The sequence below is a fragment of the Mustela nivalis genome, assembly GCF_964662115.1.
Source record: "Mustela nivalis genome assembly, chromosome: 18".
Taxonomy (NCBI): Eukaryota; Metazoa; Chordata; class Mammalia; order Carnivora; family Mustelidae; genus Mustela; species Mustela nivalis.
In genome coordinates this window covers 36,359,980-36,382,424 of record NC_139037.1, presented here as the reverse complement: position 1 = coordinate 36,382,424, position 22,445 = coordinate 36,359,980, and the positions used below count along the sequence as shown (strand labels likewise).

At 39.6% G+C, this 22,445-nt stretch overlaps 1 long non-coding RNA gene across 1 annotated transcript; it reads left to right on the top strand.

Annotated features, from left to right (window-relative positions):
• Positions 1-671: 671 nt before the first annotated feature.
• LOC309853233 lies at positions 672-18,951 on the top strand. Its single transcript, XR_014305588.1, has 4 exons — positions 672-729; positions 4,381-4,488; positions 17,805-17,870; positions 18,781-18,951. It is a non-coding gene; the product is annotated as an uncharacterized lncRNA (long non-coding RNA).
• Positions 18,952-22,445: the final 3,494 nt, after the last annotated feature.

The window sequence follows — 22,445 nt, the reverse complement described above, 5'->3', positions numbered from 1 at the left end:
TCACCCTCTGTTGGCATATCTCTTATTCCTCCCTGGGCTACAACTGTTATTAACGTTCAGATTTTGGAGATAATGGTTTTAATTAAACTACTTTGCTGTTTACTACTGTTTCGGGCATTTGCTAATTAATCTTTATGTAATTGTTTTGCAATGGTTGTACAGCAAAAGTTCTTAAATTATAAGTTGACGCTCTCACAGAGAATCTAATTTCTAATCAAACTCCCATGTTAATAAGCAACAATGAGGGAGAGAAATTAACTATTTAAAGTCCCTCCCTTCATAGATGTTATGTCTTCAACCTGACAGGTTGACCATGCTGTGGAGAGTCCCACACTGATGGTTCTGATGGAACTGTTGATATCCATGTAGTAAGGTCCTAGCATTCCCTCTCTCTTAATTAGCATTAAGATACAATTCTGGCCCTATATTTGTAGAGAATAGTTCTCTGAAAGGGTTACTCCTAAGAGTGTCACCTCCCTAAGATAGAGAACATGTCACCCTTTATCAAACCCTAGACTCTTCCTCTTTACTAAGGCAACTGCAGGTGTGTGGGAATCACATGTATAGAACTTTGGAAATGAGTAATAAAGGGCTGAAGTGATGTCAGAGTACCCCACAATATGTGAGGTAGATAGAGGAGCATTTCTAATGGATATTGGAGATAATCATTCTTTAATTTCTGAAATAAGAACAGTCCTCATCGACTCCTATAACTTGTTTCCCTACCTTGTAAGTATCTGCCTCTTTCTGATTCTGGGTTCTAATCCTGAGTCCTGTAAGGGACAAGCTACAGAAAGGGTTAATCTCCCTTCTTGTTATTAGCTTCTGGATATAGGGCTATTATCTCCATGATTCAATGAAGTCAAGCTCTCTCTGCTAGCAGAGAGCTCTTTTCAGCAGCATTGTACTCCAGTGAGGGGCATGGACCCTGGAGCCAGACTACCTGGGTCCAAAGCCTACCTCTGCCAATTTTTAGCTGTGTAACCCTAGATTGGTTATGCAAACTCTCTCTGGGTCTGTAATATCAGGTTTTAAGAATGTATGCCTTATAGTACCGAGATGATGACTAAATGAGATGGAGTATGTCAAGATCTTGCTACTGTGCCTGGCATATAGTAAATGAGTATACTATTATTATCCATTTTTCCATGGATTGTTTTCCAGCCTCTACCATCGTGCATGCTGAGTGCCATGGAGGGATTGCCTAATTTGCTCTTAGCTATGATATTCCTAGGATCACATGTTTCTTTCCTATTTTACTTTTCCCGTTTGGAGGCAAGTTGGATTGTACCTTATCCGTGTTCCTAAGTGTGTTTAGGGATTGCTGATGTTAAGCAGATATCAACCATAGAAGGAGTTAATTCAGGGATGACAGATGCTGTTCACCTCTTCTGTCACCTGTGGTGGACCTCGCTTACTGATCACAGAACTCTTACTCATTAGGTTTAGGCTTAGCTCAGATTCCTGTCAACAGACTGCCTAGACAGCTAAGAGTCAACGTCGAAACCCAAAAAAGAGAACACTCAGTGAATCTGGCATGCTAATGCTTTATTAGAAGGTTCAGTTCCAGCAAGCAAAGTGAGGGTAAAGGAAGTGGAGCAAGGAAGGAGAGAAAGCAAATACAGGTGATGTGTTACCAAGTTGACTAGTTTCTCAAGAACTCTGGCTCAGTCACATGGGATATCTTCAGGGAAGACATGTGAGAACACCATGTCCAGACAGCCCATCTCAGGGGAAGAGCTCAAGGAGTTTATCTTCTGACTTATTTCCATTTCCTACCTCTCAGTGGTCAAAGTCCACTTTGTGGGTCTTCAATGCCTCTTCACCACCAGGTTGTAATAATCAACCTACCTGCCCACAGGCAGCCACTGAGGAAATCAGAGCCTTCCTGAATCCAGTGGGCTGAACTTGGGCACTAACACCACAGGTTTTATCACAGCAAGTGTGGTGGGCCCAGGAATAGTCCAGGACACTCCCCAGGAGAGGCTGAGCCCATCCGGATGTTAGAGGATGAGGTGGAAGGCAGTGGAAGTTGGAGCTTTACATCTGTGGGAATGGAGTCTTGGCAGGTGTCCAAAGCTCAGAAAGCTGGAATTGCTGAGTGGATCTGAGTGGCTCATAGACTGGCTCTAGTGCAATTGGCATGTGGTATAAAAACCCATTTGGCATCCAGGGTTTGGTTGAGAGACATCCCAGGAGCTTTGGTCTCAAAGTCTTTGTCCCATTTCATCCTCATTTTCGTTGCCCTCTCCTAGTGCCACAACTTCCTGCTGCAGTGCAGGGACCACACATGACCAGGGTACACTGAACACCATAACCCCTCGCCCCAGGCCCCGCATGCCCATGATGAATCCACAGGAGAGAAGAACGGGGGTAGCCAGTGGTTCCAGAATTGGAGCACCGGCTGTCAGCTTCCATGTTCTGTCTGCTACAGCACATCCCTTCTCTCCTCTGTCACTGCCCTCTGGCCCAGCCACTTTCAGATCTTATGTCAGGTCATCTCCCTGGTGCCCCATGGTCTCTGGCCTCACTGTCCTCTTCTCAGCTCTCCCCAAAAACAGTGTGTATGAAGGCCCATACCTATTCCTCGTTGCTGGTTAACTCCTGTTCATCCTGCTAGTCTCAGCTTCAGAAGGACCTTCCTGGGCCCCAAAATATAAAACGGATCTCTGTTGTACATCACATCTAATTGCTCTGTCTGTACAGTATACTTACAGTATAAGTATTTAACCGACTTCTGTGTCTTCCACTAGGCGATAAGCCCCAAGAAGGCAGGGAATGAGATTGTTTTCCACTATGTCTTTAGCTCCCATTCTCTGGCTTATACTAGATGTTACACATGGTAAAAATAAAATAAAATAAAATAAAATAAATGAATGAATTGGTGAAAAACTGAATGCCTCTGTCTTTTTGATCCTTTGTCTCCATGAGCCTTGAGACTGACAAGCTAATAATTCCTACAGCATGAGGGGGCCTGCTATCATTTTCTGTAATGGCTGTCATGATGGTCTTTCAGAAAGTAATTGGCTTAATTATGCCCTAAACTGACCCTTTGGATGGAACTGTAGGATAAATGAACAGAGAGAAATGATTTGGAATGGTCCTGTTGGGTCCAATTATCAGTAAAGAAAGTGATTGAAGATTAGGTCTAGTTTATCCAGGACTCCCCAGCATGAGCCACAACTGCTCATTATAGCTGCCCTGTGGCTTATCATGGGTTTTGGGAAACTAGTCTGCCTACTAATCATTCCCATTTATTTTCTCTGAAAGGGTGGCATGTATAAGCTCCAAGTTGTGGGAACATAGTGGGAATTCCGAGACCTCAAGATCAAGTGTTGATAAGAGCTTTTAACCCTTCATTGGGTTTCTGAGTGCACAGGTTGTTTAAGTGGCCCTAATTCCAGGGCCAGAGATCGAAGAAGCAGTTGTCAATGTTCTTCTCTGCCTCTGATGTAATTATATATATATATATATATATATATATATATATATATATATATATATATATAATATATATAGATAGAGAGAGTCTGCATGGAATGAATGGAAAACTGGTCATGGAGGTTCTAGAGTCACACAAGGGATAAAACCAAATATGTAAACAGTACCATCTCCTTGTTTGTTGGATGGCAATGAGAGTCCTTATGGGGTACGGTTATAATTATTAGTGCCTGGAGTAGGAGACAGATACGCATCTGGATGAATCAGTAGCCCCAGCCAGTTGACTTGGTGTATGAATGTTTTGCGGGGGAGGGCATCAGATCTGTATCTACAAAGAGCAGTGCAACTGCCTGAAGTTTCAGATTCGTGGTGTTCTCTGTGTTCCCTGCCCATCAGTGCTCCGTGCGCCCAGCTCAGTCTGTTTTACAAAGAGCACTCTGTTCTTTTCTCAAAACTTCTGGGGGCACCTGGGTGGCTCAGTCGGTTAAGCATCTGCCTTCAGCTCTGGTTGAGATTCAGGGTCCTGGGATGGAGTCCTTCATGGGCTCCCTGCTCCGCGGGGAGTCAGAATCTCCTTTTGCCCCTCCTCCTTGCTCATTATCTCTCTCTTTCAAATAAATAAATAAAGACTTAAAAAGACTTCTGGGACTTCATGGCAAAGTAGCCGTATCCTCCCTCTGTCCCTCTGTTCAAAGAAGCCTCAACAGTTGACTCAAATGAGGACTCTGTAAGCATTAGAAGAGCAGGAAGATCTATTCTCCCTGTTTTTTTTTTTTTTTTTTTTTTTCTTCTAAATCCTGACTTCCCTCTGAACTCAGGAAGTTGGGAGCTGTGTACATCCCCTTGTATGATTCCCATGGGTGTGCAGAGTTTTGTTTTGGTTTTTATTTTTTAGATGCTGGGGAAGATTGATACATTTATTTTTTTGTCTCCATTTAGGTGGGCTGTCCCTTGCTGCTTGCATGCTTTATTTAGGAAAAATCCTTTCACAACAAACACCCAAGGGAATATCCTGAACCTCTAGTCATATTTGAAAGGTTTGAAGAGGTAAGTGGCTATGAGGACTGTACAGAAATATATGCCTCCACCAGAAAGGATGAATACCCAACTTTTGTAGCAACATGGACGGGACTGGAAGAGATTATGCTGAGTGAAATAAGTCAAGCAGAGAGAGTCAATTATCATATGGTTTCACTTATTTGTGGAGCATAACAAACATCATGGAGGACAAGGGGTGTTAGAGAGGAGAAGGGAGTTGGGGGAAATTGGAAGGGGAGGTGAACCATGAGAGACTATGGACTCTGAAAAACAATCTGAGGGGTTTGAAGTGGCGGGGGGGTGGGAGGTTGGGGTACCAGGTGGTGGGTATTATAGAGGGCACGGATTGCATGGAGCACTGGGTGTGGTGCAAAAATAATGAATACTGTTTCTCTGAAAATAAATAAATTGAAAAAACTAAAAAAAAAAAAAAAGGAAAGAAAATGAGTTACAGGCATCTGCGTGGCTCAGTCCATTAAGCATACAACCCTTGATTTCAGCTCAGGGTCTTAATCTCTGGGTCATGAGTTCAAGCCCCTGTGTTAGACTTCATCCTGGGTGTGGATCCTACTTTAAAAAATAAATAAAATTTTAAAAATAAAAGATAAAAAAAAAAGGAGAAATATATGATTTTATAGAGTCCTTGTCAATCATACCTTATTTCACATTAACTGGAAGTTTTTATTAGTTAGGATAAGTAATACATGGGACATAATCTATCCCCTTCTGCTTTTGAGGAAGGATTTCTTACATCCTGAGGGTTCTGTGCCCAGTACCAGCGCCAATGAGACAAGGGTGCAGAGACTCACAATTGTGTCTGGGATTCTGCAGGAAGGGAGACATACTGTACAATTTTTATGCTGTGCACAATACATTTTAGGGACTGCCAGCTTCCCAAAGTACATGAGATATTAGTCAAGCAGAGGCCAAAGGGGGTATACTAAATTATTTAATTGTTTTAATTTTCAAATTTTCTTCTTTTTAAAGTTCTTATTTATTTGTTTTTATTTATTTTTATTATGTTATTGAAAGTTTATTCTAAAGTTTTATTGCAGATTTCAAACATATACACAAGTAGACAGATTAGTATAATTAACCTCTCAGGTACCCGTTATACAGCTTCAATAATTAGTGATAAATGGGAACTCTTACTTCATTTCTATTCCAATCTATTTCCCATAACCTGCCCCATGTTATTTTGAAACATCTCTCAGATTTCTATCATTTTATTTCTAAATATTTCAGCCTTTTCCCATGGAATAAAAGATTTTAAAAATGTAATTATAACCACACTACAACTTTCACACCTGAAAAATATCAACAGTAATTCCTTAATAACATCAAACATCAAGTCAGTGCATTTCCGCAATTGTCATACAAATGCTTTAAATGTTTAAACAGAAAAAGGGTGAGGTGGGATGAGGTGAAGAGGGCAGTGCCCTAAAGTACTTGGAAGGCCACCCCTAGGAGGGACCCACAGAACCTGGAGCCTGGTAGAAAGTTACATCAAGTGCATGCCACTCCCTAGAGCAAAGAGCGTTTCCTATTCAGGACTTAACCTCAGTGTCCCCTTCTGCTGGGCAGGTCTCCTCCCCTGCCTGCCTTATCTCCCATGGGCCCTCAGTACTGTCAAGTGGCACCATTTAATTCTCTTTGATAGTGTAAGATACTTTTCTCATCTGGTCATTTTCCTTTCCACTCACTGTAGAACTGTATAAAATTTCTAGACAAAAGCTCGACTTCTCTTTTTAAAACAAATAGCTAATACACTTGTGAATGCGGCAAAAAGACCTTTGAACTAGGCCAGAAACAGCAATTTTTTTTTTAGGAAAAATTGTTCCTAGAGTCAACAGGGTTAGTGTGGACTTTCCAAAGGCAGAATAATTAATGCATATGAGGAGTAGTTTTGTTCATTAGCAACAGCAGATCAGTCCATCAAAGTGTATCTAAAAGCTGTTCAGCCTGGTAGTACCAATTGGCAATTTTGTTTTCTTTAATTCAAGTCATGTAATTGCCCCCTCCCCCTTTCTCATAAAAACCCCTTGCTTTCCCCACACAGGTGACACACTCTTCTGGTTGCTGTTGGAATCTGTGTTGCCCAAATTGCAATTCTGAGATTCCAAATATTAAGGCGTTTGTTCTTTTTCTAAACAAACGAACAAACAAATAAAAAAAAGTCTAAACAGCTTTAATATGGATCCAAAACTACATTGTGACTGGCTGGGATCTTTTGCATTTCCTTTAATTTATCTTCTCCCTCTCTTTGTGTTTTTTAGTTCTTGCAATATTTTTCTTTGGTTGTTGATGTTATTATTGATGCTGTTTTTCATTGGAGAAACTGTATTTTGTCCTGGAGAGCTTCCAACAATCTGGATTTTGTGATTGTACCCCTATGGTGTCATTTGACATGCTCATTTGTTCCCTGAATTTTCTATATATTGGTAATTAAGTCTAGGTGCTTGGTCAGGTTCAGGTTTGATGTTTTTTGGCAAGACTGTTTCAGAGATGGTGTTTCCATGAGGCCCATAATACCTTATTGTCTCCCTTCATGTGATGTTAGCTGTCACTGATGATAATGGGAAGATCTTATCCTTCACAGGAAGTTACAGATGGATATTCTAATCTGTCAAGCTTCCTTCATTCATTAGCAAGAATGTATCCATACCTTTTAGACTCTGTGCTTATTCTGAGAAGGCAAACACATAAAAAAAAAAAAAAAGAGAGAGATACCTTTATACACTATATGGAGTGATTTCCAGGATATATTTGAGAGATTTAAAATGAAACCAGTAACATGTATAGTATGTTACCATTTAAAAAATGGAAATGAACACACACACACACACACACAAACACACATATATAGTGTAATATACGGTGAGCAGCTTCATTATATTAACAGAGATAACTACAACTATCTTCATGCTTGCCTCTTCCTTTGTATTCTCTCTTAAAACCATTGATCTAAACATGATTTCTCTTCTTTGCTAGTCCAATTATGGTAGGACCACCAACTTTATCTTTTCCCATATGTTGGGTATATTTCTGAAGTTTTAATTCTCTGATTGGATTTTTTAAAAGGTTTCATGGGGACAAGACATATTGCAATAAATTTGAGTCCTTATCACAGTGAGGTATCAGCCATACCTCACTGTATTATATGCATCATTGCTTCCAAAGGAAGCAAAATAAATCAGACACGCTCAAAGGTACTAATCAAAGTCTTGGGCTAATAACACTGCCATGTATGTTTAACTAATACAGACTTGCCTAGCTATGACATCACTGGTACAAAAGAGGTGTGGAAGTTGAAGGAAAAGCTCTTTGAATGGTATCTCTAGCTGATGGACCAGGAAGATACTAGGATGTTGTGGTAGTTGGTATCTTTGAAATCCTATACAGAATTGTATAGACAATACTCAGCACCCAAACTATGCAATTAAGGAAAATTGTATAAAAAGATTATTGCAAGATGTGGTCAAGATTTAAAGGGATAGTGGGATATTTCAGGGCAGACGAGAACAGGGAGCCATGTCCACTTCAGACCCTAAGAGAGTAGATGAATAGAGAAGGCTTCCTGGCAGGAGCTCTGGTCTTGATAGAGAGACACAGCTAATACGCAGTTATCTGGCAGGGAGCATTCTGTGGGGATAAATTTCTTGACTCCAGTATCCTTCTCCTCTTCGCTGGTGCCTCTCATTGTTAAAACCCAACTAAAAATCAGAGGGCAAAATAGCCCATAGAGATTGGCCTCTGAGGGGCACAGGGCATTATGCCTCAATCTTCTTAGGCCTAGTAGTTCCAGTGAAAGATTTATGTGCCAGTCTGGATTTTTTCGTACACTTCTGGAAGTTTTGATAACTTCTCTTGACACTTGGTGTTTTAAAATTTTATGGGGAGAAGTTTTTGTGTAGGTCATTTTGTATTCATGTTACCAAGAAATCAGTGGACGCTTTAAATCTGAAAACTCCAGATATCCTTCAGTTTGATGAAATGGTCTTCTTTTTTCTCTATTCTCTCTCTCTCTAGAATACTTATTGGTGGCTGTTTCCCTGAAGATGGAGTGATTGTCTTTTTAGGCTTCTTAAGCTTTCTTTCTCTTTTTGCTTTGTATTTTGGGATACTTGTTGACATTTTAGACTTTTAAATACATTTTTATTTTGGCAATCATACTTTTTAGCTCTTGATGATTTGCTTTTGTTTTCGTATTATTTCTTTTATATAGAAACTTGCGCTCTCTCTCTCTCTCTCTTTTTTTTAACATATATGTGACATCTGAAATTTCTCTGAGGAAATTACTTGAAGTCCTTTTATTTTTTCAGCTGTTTTAAGACATAGTAGACCAATCAATATTGTGTAAATTTAAGGTGTACAGTGCGGTGATTTATATATGTATATATAGTGAGATGCTTGCCAAAATCAAGTTCATTTACACATCCATCAGCTCACATAGTTATTATTTATTTATTTATTTATTTGTGTAGTGAAAACACATTTTTTTTTCATTTTTTAGAGAAAGAGAGAGGGAGCACCTGTGCACATGAGTCAGGTCGGTGGGGTGGGGGGGTGGGGGGGCATGGGGAAGGGCAGAGGGAGAATCTTAAGCAGGCTCCACACCCAATGTGGTGCCCCACAGGGGCTTGATCTCATAACTCTGAGATCATGACTTGAGCCAAAATCAAGTCAGATGCTTAATGGACTCAGCTACCCAGGTGCCCCTAGAACACATTAGATCAAAGTTTATCTCCTTTCCGTTTGCTCTGTCCCCTCCAAAGTCACAATGATTCATTGATCATGAGACAGGAGACTATAGTGATTAAAAACCTGGGTGTGAATTATGGCATTGACTAGTTTTTTTGACCTGGGGCAAGGCACCTGGCCTTTGTACCTTGGCTTCCTCACTTGTGAAAAACCACCACAAGGAGTTAAGATGGCAGAGAAGTAGAGAGACCCTGGGCTTTCCTCATCCTTCAAACGTAGCTGTATTGAGAGGTCAGGTCACTTATAATACTCATGAAACTGATTTGAGGATTGAAAGAAGGATTTCCACGGTTGGAAGGAGACAGCATGGTGGGTGTGATATGCATGTAAGTGACTGATAGGGAAAAAACTATATGGGGAGAGAACGCTTTCTGGGGGGAGATAAAAGGGAGAGAAGGAGAATGGGACAGAGGGGTTGAGAGAGAGTGGTGTCAGGAAGAAAATCTCTTGGACCATAGACTGGGGAGCTGAGGGAACTGAATAGTTCAGGTTTTTTGCAAGCAGCGAGTGGAGGTCAAGCCCAGAGAATTTGAAAATGCTCAACTTTCACTGGAGGGGAGCTATCACCCAGGAATGCACAAAAAATGGTGTAGGGATCTCTAGGGTTGCACTGTGAGAGATCATTCCCCTTCCTGGAGTATATTTGGAATAGGGTATATTGCCTTTCTAAGGACAAAATACTGCAGGAGCCAACAAACAGTCTTTCATCAACAGTGAGCAAAGATGTGCACCGAGACTGGATAATACAGAATCTGAACACCGTACAAGCATGGGACTGTTTTTCTGGAAGAAAGGACACTAGTCAGACTACAGTATGCCTCAAACCTGGAAGAGGGAGCATATCTCAGTGGGTCGGCTATTTTAAGATCTGGAGTTTTTAATCCCAGTCACACTAGAAATAAAACACAGGAGACCTGAGTGTCAGACACACTGACGGCCCTCACTTCCTGAACAGCAGGAGGTGTGAGACACCCCCCACCCCCAAATCTGGGATCTAGAAAGTGGAGTGTTATCATTTTACCCATGCAGTCAACATGGCTGGACATCAGAGAGCAACACAGTAGCTCCCAGTGGAGGTGTGAGCCATTTACATTAACCCTGTCCCTGGTGCTTAGCAAGTGCTTTTTTTTTTTTACTCAGATGGGATTGACTAAGCCAATGGACAGGGTCTCTCTCCCAGAAAAGCAAAACAGGCAGCATGCCACATGCACCAAATGTACCGATCATGCAATGCTTCAAAGTGTCCCCTTCAATTTAATTAGGACCAGGCTGTATTTTTTTTTTTCTTTCTCCTTTGGAATCAGGCTTATAATTTTTTGTTTGTTAATTTGCTTTTTCATTACCTTCTCTCTCTCTCTTTGATCAAACTTCTTTTTTTCTTTTCTTTTTCTTTATCTTTTTCCTTTTTGTTTGGAATCAATCTTACAGGTTTGTTTTTGCTTTTGTTTTTCAATTGTCTGTGTTTTTGTTTTTGTTTTTTGTACCTTTCCCTTTTCTCTCTCTCTTTTTCCTTTCATTTCTTTTTTTCCCAGACTTTTTTCAACAAACAAATCAAAACTCACCTGTAAGTCCAAGTACTCCCCACTTCAAGCAAGAATGAGCTCTGCAGAGGATGACCAGTGGGAAAAAGCAACCAAAATCCAAGAGCAGAGTGCACACAGCATACATCAGAAACACTTCATGAAGTGGCAGGCCTTGGACAGTGTATGACCTATTTTTAATACATAACAAGCTTTCATAACATGCAAGAGATAGAAAGAATTTAGCTAAATTTGGCTAAAGAAATTTAGCCAAAATGACAAGATAGAGGAATTCTCCCCAAAAGAAAGGTCAGGAAGATATCACAGCCAAACACTTGCTGAAAACAGATACAAACAATATATCTGAAAAAGAATTTCGATCAATAGTCATAAGACTACTAGTTGGACTTGAGAAAAAAACATAGACAATAATAGAGAAACCCTTGCTGCAGAGATAAAAGACCTAAAAATTAGGATTTTTTTTTTAATGCTATAACAAATGCAAAACAGTTTGGAGATAATCACAATGAAGAGGCAGAGAAGACAGTGGGTGATATAGAAGATAAAATTATGGAAAATAATGAATCTGAAAAGAAAAGTGAAAAAAAAAACTATTAGATCACAAAAGTAGACTTAGAGAACTCAGTGATTCCATAAAGCAAAATAATATCCATATCATAGGAGTCCCAGAAGAAGAAGAACGGAAAAAAAAAAAAAGGCAGAAGGCTTATTTGAACAAATTATAGTTGAGAATTTCCTTAATCTAGGAAAGGAAATAAGAATTCAAGTCCAAGAAGCACAGATAACTCACCTCAAAACAAAACAAAACAAAACAAAACAAAACAAACAACAACAACAACAAAAAAAAAAAACAGGTCAACACCAAGACATTTCACAGTGAAATTTGCAAAATACTAAGAGAATTCTGAAAGCAGTGAGGGGAAAAAATGGTCCTTAACTTATAAGGGTAGACACATAAGATTAGCAGCAGTCCTGTCCACAGAGACCTGGCAGGCCAAAAGGGAGTGGCATGATATACACAACATGATAAATGGGAAAAACATCCATCCAAGAATATTTTATCCAGAAAAACTGTCATTCAGAATAGAAGGAGAGATAAAGGGTTTCTAAGACAAACAAAAAACTAAAGGAGCTCATGAATGCAAAACCAGTTCTGTAAGAGATATTAAAGGGGCAGGAAAGAGGGACCAAAAGTAACAAAGAATAGAACAGAATAGAGACAATCTACAGGAACAGCGACTTTACAGGTAATACAATGGCATTAAATTCATATCTTTCAAAAATTACTCTCCGGGGGCGCCTGGGTGGCTCAGTGTGCTAAGCCGCTGCCTTCGGCTCAGGTCATGATCTCAGGGTCCTGGGATTGAGTCCCGCATCGGGCTCTCTGCTCGGCAGGGAGCCTGCTTCCCTCTCTCTCTCTGCCTGCCTCTCCATCTACTTGTGATTTCTCTTTGTCAAATAAATAAATAAAATCTTTAAAAAAAATTACTTTGAATGTAAATGGACTAAATGCTCCAATCAAAAGACAGAAAGTATTAGAATAGACTTAAAAAAAAAAAAAGACATCAGTATGCTGTTTACATGAGAATCATTTTAGACCTAAAGACACCTCCAGATTGAAAGTGAGGGGGAGGGGGAGGAAAATTTATCAAGCTAATGGACATCAAAAGAAATTTGAAGTAGCCATACTTACATCAGACAAACTAGATGTTAAAACAAAGACTATAAATAAAAGATGACACAGGACACTATGTCATAGTAATGGGGCCTATCAAACAAGAAGGTCTAGCAATTATAAATATTTATACCCCTAACCTGGGAGTAGCAAATATGTAAATCAATTAATAAAAGACTTAAAGATAATCACTGATACTAATACAGTAATTGTAGGGGGACTTTATCACCCCACTCTCAGCAATGGACAGATCATGTAAACAAAATATCAACAAGGAAACAGGGCTTTAAATGACTCATTGGACCAGATACATACAAAGCATTTCAGATACATACAAAGCATTTCATCTTAAAGCAGCAGAGTATACATTCTTTTTGAGTGCACATGGATAATTGTCCACAATAGTTCACATACTGGGTCACAAATCAGGCCTCAACTTGTACAAAAAGATTGAGATAATGCCATGCATATTTTCAGACCACAATACTATGAAACTTGAAGTCAACCGCAAGAAAAGATTTGGAAGGATCACAAATGCATGGAGTTAAAGAACATCCTACTAAAGAATGAATGGGTCAAACAGGAAACTGAAGAAGAACTTAAAAAATACATGGAAACAAATGAAATTGAAAGCACAATAGTTCAGAACCTGTGGGATGCAGCAAAGGCAAAGGGAGCAAAGGCTAAGAGGAAGTGTATTGCAATAGGTCTTCCTCAAGAAGCAAGAAAAGTCTCAAGTACACAACCTTAAGTTACACCTAAAGGAGCTGGGAAAAGAACAACAAATAAAGTCTAAATCCAGAAGCAGAAGAGAAATAGTAAAGGTTAGAACAGAAATCAATGATAAATTTTTAAAAAACCAAAACGGTAAAACAGATCAACAAATCTAAGAGCTAGTTCTTTGAAAGAATTAACAAAATTGATAAAACCCTTAACCAGGTTTATCAAAAAGAAGATACAAATGACCCAAATAAAATCATGAAGAAGAGAGATCACAATCAATACTGCCAACCACAAATAATTTTAAGAGGACACTATGAGCAATTGTATACCCAACAAATTAGGCAATCTGGAAGAAATGCATAATTTGCTAGAAAATATAAACTGCAAAAACTGAAACAGAATTAAAAAATCTGAACAGACCCATTACCAGTAAAGAAGTTGACTCAGTAATCAAAAATTTCCCAACAAATAAAAATCCAGGGCTGGATAATTTCCCAGGGGAATTCTACCAAACATTTAAAGAAGAATTAATGACTATTCTTCTGAAGTTATTCCAAAAAATAGAAATGGCAGGAAAACTTCCTAATTCATTCTATGAGGCCAACATTACCTTGATCCCAAAACCAGGCAAAGACCCCACTAAGAAGAACTACAGACCAATATCCTTGATGAACATGGATGCAAAAATTCTCAGCATTAAACTACCTAATTGGATCCAACAGTACATTAAAATGATTATTCTATACCACTAAATAGGATTAATTCCTGGGCTGCAAGTGTGGTTCAACATTTATAAATCAATAAGTGATATATCACATTAGTACAAGAAAGGATAAGAATCATATGGTTCTCTCAATAGATGCAGAAAAAGCATTTGACAAAATACAGCCTCTCCTTTTTTGGTAAAAACCCTCAACAAAGTAGGAATAGAAGGAACATACCTCAACATCATAAAGGCCATATATGAGAGATGACTAGTTATTATTATCCTCAATGGGGAAAAACTGAGAGACTGAGAGCTTTTCCCCTAAAGTCAGGAGCACAACAGGGATGTCCGGTCTCACCATTATTGTTTAACATAGTACTGGAAGTCCTGGCCTCAGCAAACAACAAAAAGAAAAGGCATCCAGATTGGCAAGGAAGAAGAAAAAGTTTCACTCTTCCCAAACGATATGATACTCTATGTAGAAAACCCAAAAGACTGCACCAAAAAACCTGGTAGAGTTCATAAGGAATTCAGCAAAACTGCAGGATATAAAATCAATGCACAGAAGTCTGGAATTTCTATACACCAATAACGAAGCAGCAGGAAGAGAAATCAAGGAACAGATTCCATTTACAATTGCATCAAAAACCATAAAATACTTAGGAATAAAACTAAAAAAAAAAAAAAAGGCAAAAGATCTGTATTCTGAATACTATAGAACACTTATGAAAGAAATCGAGAAACACAAAGTAATGGAAAAATATTCCAGGCTCTTGGATTAGAAACACAAATAGTGCTAAAATGTCTATACCACCCAAAGCAATCTACACATTCAATACAATCCCTATCAAAATAACACCAGCATTTTTTGCAGAGCGGGAACAAACACTCCTCAAATTTGAATGGAACCAGAAAAGACCCTGCATAATGAAAGGAATGTTGAAAAAGAAAACCAAAGCTGAACATCACAATTGCAGACTAAAAGCTATATTACAAACCTGTAATCATCAAGACAATAGGTACTGGCACAAAAACAGACACATAGATCGATGGAACAGCACAGAGAACCCAGAAGTGGAACCTCAACTCTATGGTCAACTGGAAAGATGTCCAATGGAAAAAAGACAGTCTTCTCAACAAATGGTATTGGAAAAAATGGGCAGCCACATGCAGAAGAATGAAACTGGACCACTTTCTTTCTTTCTTCTTTCTTTCCTTCTTTCTTTCTTTCTTTCTTTCTTTCTTTCTTTCTTTCTTTCTTTCTTTCTTTCTTTCTTTCTTTCTTTCTCTTTAAGATTTTATTTATTTATTTATTTGACAGGCAGAGATCACAGTAGGCAGAGAGGCAGGCAGAGAGAGAGGAGGAAGCAGGCTCCCTGCAGTGCAGAGAGCCCCATGTGGGGCTGGATCCCAGGACTCTGGGATCATGACCTGAGCCGAAGGCAGAGGCTTTAACCCACTGAGCCACCCAGGTGCCCCGAAACTGGACCACTTTCTTACACCATACACAAAAATAAATTCAAAATGGATTCAAGACCTAAATGTGAGACAGGAATCCACCAAAATCCTAAAGAACACAGGCAGCAGCTTTTTACTAGACACATCTCCAGAGGTAATGGAAACAAAAGCAATGATTAACTATTGGGACTTCATCAAGGTAAGAAGCTTCTGCACAGCAAAGGAAACAGTCAACCAATTAGAAAGGCGTCCTATGGAGTGGAAGAAGATATTTGCAAATAACATATCAGATAAAGGGTTGTATGCAAAATTTCTTCTCAAACTCAACACCCAAGAAACAAAAAGTCCAATCAAGAAATGGCTAGAAGACATGGACAGAGATTTCTCCAAGGAAGAAATACAAATAGCCAATAGCCACATGAAAAAATGTTCAATATCACTCATCATCAGGGAAATACAAATCAAAACCACGCTGAGATGCCACCCCACACTGATCTGAATGGGTAAAATTAACCACTCAGGAAACAACAGATCTTGGTGAGGATGCAGTAAAGGGGGAATCCTCTTACATTTTTTGTGGGAATGCAAACTGGTAGGGCCACTCTGGAGAACAGTATGGAGGTTCTGCAAAAAGTTAATGATACGTCATGTGCAAAAAGTTAAAAATAGAACTTCCCTGGGGCACCTGGGTGGCTCAGTGGGTTAAGCCACTGCCTTCCGCTCAGGTCATGATCTCAGGGTCCTTGGATCGAGTCCCACATCGGGCTCTCTGCTCAGCAGGGAGCCTGCTTCCTCCTCTCTGCCTGCCTCTCTGTCTACTTGTGATCTCTCTCCGTCAAATAAATAAATAAAATCTTAAAAAAAAAAAAAAAAAAAAAAAGAACTGCCCTAAACCTAGCAGTAGCACTCACTGTTAGGTACTAATCCAAGGAATACAAAAATGGTGATTTGAAAGGGGACATGTACCCAATATTTATAGCAGCAATGTCCACAATAGTCAAAATGTGGAAAGAGCCCAAATGTCCATCAACTGATGGATGAATAAAGAAGATGTGGGAGATATCCGTATCTATATATCTATATATCTATATCTGTATATATAATAGAATATTATTCAGCCTCCAAAAGAATGAAATCTTGTCATTTGTAAGGATGTGGATGGAACTGGAGTATATTGTGCTTGCTAAGCAAAATAAGTCAGTGAAAGAAAGACAAATACAGTTTCACAAATATGTAGAATTTAAGAAACAAAGCAGGTGAACTTTGAAGAAGGGAAGGAAATACAAGATAAAAAGAGAGAGGGAGGCAAACCATGAGAAGCTCTTAACTATAGGGAACGAACTGAGGACTGCTGGAGGGGCGTTGGGGAGGAGGGGTAATTGTGATGGACATTAAAGAGGGTACTTGATGTAATGAGCTCTGGGTGTTCAAATGACAAATCAGTAAATACTACCCCTGTAACTAATAATACACCATTGTTCACTAACGTGAATTTAAATAAATTCTAAGAAATATAAAATTTAAAAAAGCAGTGTGTGACAATTATATAAGTTAATATTTGCAAAATCTTTAGGAAAGGATTCAATGTTAGCTGGAACCTCTATACATTTTTGGTCTCTCTTCTGTGCTGCTGTTTGTCCTTGAGTAGCTGGTGATTCTTAATTGTCTAAAACTATTTATAAATAGAGTACTGTGGGTTTTCTGTATTATTTCTGGACTTTGAGCTCTGTCTGGATAGGTAGGTATATCTTTTCCACTGGCAGAATTTACCCGGAAGGATGGGGATGGGCAGGCCTGAGTCTGCGCTGACTTCACCCTACAAGCTCATATAAGGAGGCGCAAGAGGATTCTACTCAGAAGGGCTAGCTGCCACTTACAAGCAGTTTAACTTCAAGGGATCTCCCTCACTATGTGTGTGCATACCAGGGAGAACAATTTGCATAGACATTAACTAGGCATTTCTTCAGGTAAATATTTCTACTTTGGCCCATGCTTTTTCAAATCTCTGCACCTGCCAATTATGGAGTGGTATTTTCCTGTATCCTCCAAAAAGGAGTTCATTTCCTGCCTTCCCCAGAGCCTTCTCCTATGCTAGCTCTAAGCTGTGCACCGCCAGCTCACTACCCACATTCAACATTTCAGAAATTCCTCACAATTCTCCCTCCTCTGATATCCCTCCATTTTACCCCAATTCTTACAGGATTTTATTTCCTCATATACCTCTTTTCTGTTGTCTTCTAGAAGAAGAGGAAATAAATACATACTCTATCAGCTGAACTAGACACTCCAAACTCAAATTACAAATTTTACTTTCTAGGGATGCTGTGAGTTTTGCTATCTGTGGACAGTGGCTGTTTGCAAGTTCACATCCTCCTCCTAGGTCTCCAGGGCACCTGTACACTCATGTGCTATAGACATAGTCTCACTGTACACTGATTATCTACTTGTCCTCCTTTCCTAGGACAGAGGGGAGAGGACTATCTTGCAGTTATCACAGTCCCTGACATGTGCTCAGCATTTTATCTCTGTGGGTCCCCCTCTTCTCTTGCTCGCCACGGAACACTAGAACTTGACATAGATTACAAATTCATACTGACCAAGAGCAGTGGATATATTTTTTTAAATCTGGGGCAAAGAAAATGTTCAATAGAGTAGGGGATATAGTGCCAGTTTACAGAATCTGCAATGGGAAAAAGATTATATTCAGGCCCTCCATGCCTACATAGTTATAAGCACTGGGCTATAAATGTGGCACTTAACCTCTGGGAGGCCACAGCAAAGAGTGAAACACTTTAGCAACATCTACTTTTTGTTAATAATACATTCTTGAAAACATGCATAAAAGACATTTGAAAATAAACAAGAGTATTACAGTTTTGATTGTGGTGGTGTTTGGGTGGTAGTGTGTTTCATGCCAGAGATTGAAAAATACTATAATATTTCTAAATACATTGTGCACAATGCACAATACATTGTGCATTTTGGACACAACATTACTTAAAACATTACATTTAATCTTGTTCTATTTCTTTGTAATTCAACCGTATTTGAAAGTCCATTTGAGATGGAGATTCACACCATTTGAGAAGTGATCACACTTGATCAATTCTATCTTGGCCTTAAATATATTACATTTATGGGACCAATATTTTTGTTACTAGTATTAGCACTTTCACTTTCCTGTTCTAATTTATTTTTAAAGCATTAAAAAAAACACATAAAGAGATTTCATAAACACTACAGTTTATCAAATTAAACTCTTGGGAGGTGGGCACTACTACACCCATAAGAGCTCTGGAGGCTTGTCAGCTGATGTATGAGAGTCCAAATTCAGATTGTTAAGGTTTAATTCTCTCACTATATAATTTATGAAAATCAAATATGTGAAAGTTAAAGAAGCCTTCAATCATGAAATTCACATTTTTTTTTCTTCCCAGAAAACAAAGTTACTCTGGGGATTTGACTTACAAGAATGAATAATCCAGGCCTCGGAATTCTGTACTTTGGAAAAGTGCACACCCCCAAGCATACACATTTTAACACACACATACTGTTGTGTAGTTTAGAATACCAGTATAAATGTGTATGCTTTTATTGTGATTTTCCTCCACCTGGGTAAGTTATTACATACAGTGAAACATCTTGTGAAATTATTATTATTTAAATTCATATTTTCTTAATGCAGGACCTACTTATAGATGAAGGGATGTTAAAATTTAGGTACATTTTTAAAAATGGTATTCTTTCAGTTTCAGCCTCGGTGGGAACCCCAACACAATTGGTACAAATTATTCCTACATTCTAAGTAGCAACGATTGCTTTGAAAAATAAATCTATACATGCAGGAACTTAACAAAATAGAACTTTATATCTCATCCACAAAGTGGTCTACTGTACTTTTCCTCCACCCAGGCTTTTTCCATTGTGTCTCCACAGTCTTCCGGGGCCTCAGAATCCTCTGCACCCCTCAGAGGGAATGAAGAGGAACTGTGGAAAAGGCACACACATTGCTCACATACCTGGTCCTCACTAATATTCATTACTTCTGTTTCCATTCCATTCATGAGATTTCATGATTGGCCTGGCCTGCCTGCAAAGAAGACTGGGAAATGTGGCCCCTCTCTGGAGAGTCACTTTCCAGAAACAACACAGTGCAATGAAAGGAGAATCTAGAACTGTGGTTGATAGCTTTCCCCATCCAAAACAAATAATGGGAGATGGGCTAGAAGTAGCTAAAAATTTCCCCTGAGGTGAGAATGTACAGGAAAGGGAAATGAGAGGTCTTCTGAATGAATCTGCTGGGCTAACTGCCTGTCCCTCTACTCTCCACCCTGTCCACTCCAATGCCAAATAATACATTTAAAAAAAAAAAACTGAACTTTTAAAACAAGACGGGATTGGGAGGGAGACAAACCATTAAGTGACTCTTAATCTCACAAAACAAACTGAGGGTTGCTGGGGGGAGGGGTTTGGGAGAAGGGGGTGGGATTATGGACACTGGGGAGGGTATGTGCTTTGGTGAGTGCTGTGAATTGTGTAAACCTGGTGATTCACAGACCTGTACCCCTGGGGATAAAAATATATGTTTATAAAAAATAAAAAATTAAAAAAAAAAAAGAGCATTTTATCCTCAGACAGGAACCATTTCCCAACTCCCAGCCTCTCAGCTTCAGTTCCAGGCTCTGTGCAATGGGGACAATATTATCAACCACGTGGCAATGTTGTGAGGATACAGGGACATGACAAAGATAAAAGAACTTTCTAAATTGTGGAGTGCTCTGTGCCTAAATCTGAAGTTAACAACAAACGGTTGGCCCTCGTGGACCTTCATTCTTTGGTGTTTGGAAGTCTGCCCTGGTTACTATTTTGTGTGATGTAGATGAAACACTCCTCATTTTCTTAGTATCTTGACTACAGGGGAAAATTATAGTCATTAATGCACACTATTAAATTATGTCAAATACTAGATTCAAATTTTCTGCTGAATACCAAATAGGTTTTGGCTAAAAGGAAAACCTGATGTAGATTTAGGGTTGTGTTTGGGATTCTCTTTCCAGCCTCCCCTCTACTCGGCCCCTTCTCCAGAGTAGCATAATATATTGCTACAGTTCAAAGGGAATAAGAGTAAATAACATCATAAAGATTTGGGTCAATTGTAAAGCATGACTCAGTATCTGGCAGTGTCAGACTATAGACTCCAGTCAAAGTGTATAAGATCTCAATACCTACCATGGAAAGAAAGGAGTTTTCTTTTGCAGTATATCCCAGAATATGGCAGGTCTCCCATGGGCATCCTCAGATCCAACTTCAGACCAACTTTGAAACACCCAAATACAAGTTTCCCTAAGTAGTAGCAAGCTATGTGTTTACTGGAAGTTTCACAGTGAGACCCAGAAGAAGGTCCATAACCTTACCACATATCAGACAACCCACCCCATACCCCTTCCTGCTATCCACTCATCCACCACTAAATTACCCCTGGCCCCAACCTTATCCCAGTATTCTCCACTATGTTATTTTTCATTTTTCTCTTACGGAGCCATCCAGCTCTGTCCCAGGTCCTTTACCACTGTGTTTCCCTGTCTATCACCTTCCATGACACAGTTCACCTTCTTAGGGAGGCAGCTGGGGAGGGTAACTTACCCATTTACATGGGTTTTCCTTTCTCTTTCCTATGCTGTGTGTGCCACAGTGTGAGGCACTATGACCCCAGTGGTGATTAAAAATCAGACTTTGTTTGCAAAGTGCTCTCCCTCTGCTGCCTTCAGCAGTTAACTTTCTGTGATGGCTTAGTTTTCATAATGCTTTTAACATCTTGTTTCATTTTGCTCCTCAGAAACTCCTCCTTGAAGACAGGCTTTATCGTGTATTTGTCAGAGTTAGTAAAATGTGACTTCTATAACATCACACAGTGATCTTGGGCAGAAGAAAATCCACAACTCTTCATGTCTTAAAAAAAAAAAAGTATTTTTGCTTTTGCAACAGAAAATTCACAAGTCATCAAGAGACAAGTGACAAAAAGACAGCAAAGGTTTTATCACTGAATTGAGCCCTTTCTTGCTAGAGGCATCTGGAACTGGGTAAGGACTTAGATATCCCCCTGCCCTGCAGAAGGAACCATATCAGTAAAACTTCCTACAAATGCCAGGCTTCGGGGGGGTGCAAAAGCAACTATTCTATCTCAGTGAATCTTACCTTCCTCATGATCTCACCCATAACCAGCCATATCTCAGGGGGGGAAATGAACTTTCTGCTCTTGAGTCTGGAATTTGGATCTAGATATGGTGGAGGGAAGAGTGAGTCAGCCCCCACTGAACATCCAGCCAAGAGTACTGAGCCCACTTCGTAATTTCCATGGTGCCTCTTCCCTTCTGGCAGAGTTGCTGACAGGAGCTAAACAGGGCCATCCATCCAGGAGCGGCGCAGGTTTAATCAAGGGTCTGCCTGACAGCGCTGGGGCTCAGCAAAGCAGCTCCCCTGCTGTGATAAAGAGCTGATCAATGTTCCATTATTCTTTCATTTATTGGTGGCTCTCCTCCTCTCTCCCCCGCCTCCTCCTGCCTAGTACTTCTCGTCACAGCATCAGAGACTCCGTGAGAGAGATTGCTCCTGCCACAGGTCTTCTTGCTCATTCCACAACCAGGGTACAGTCACCAGCTGGGCACTTGGAGGGGCCAGAGGCACAGCTCCACCAGGCTGTCTGGTGAGAAAGGCAGGAGGGCAAGGCCTGGCCCCAGGGGGAGAGGCTGGCATCATCCTAGCCTTCTCGGTCTGCAGGGACTCTCCTCTCCTCCTTTGGTGCAGGCTCCTATGCATTTTAAGACAGTGGTTGAGATGGTTGTGTCGTGTAGTCAGTTAATATATACGTGGTGATAATTTTGGACAAATGCACATGTACATGATGGCATCTCCAGAATCAAGATACTAGACATATCCAACACCTCTAAAATTTTCCTTATTTCTTCTGTAGTTTTTTGGCTTGGTAAGTTTACTTAACATGAGATCTATCCTCTAAATATATTTTACTTTATTTATTATTTTTTTAAATTAAATTTATTTATTTTCAGCATAACAGTATTCATTATTTTTGCACCACACCCAG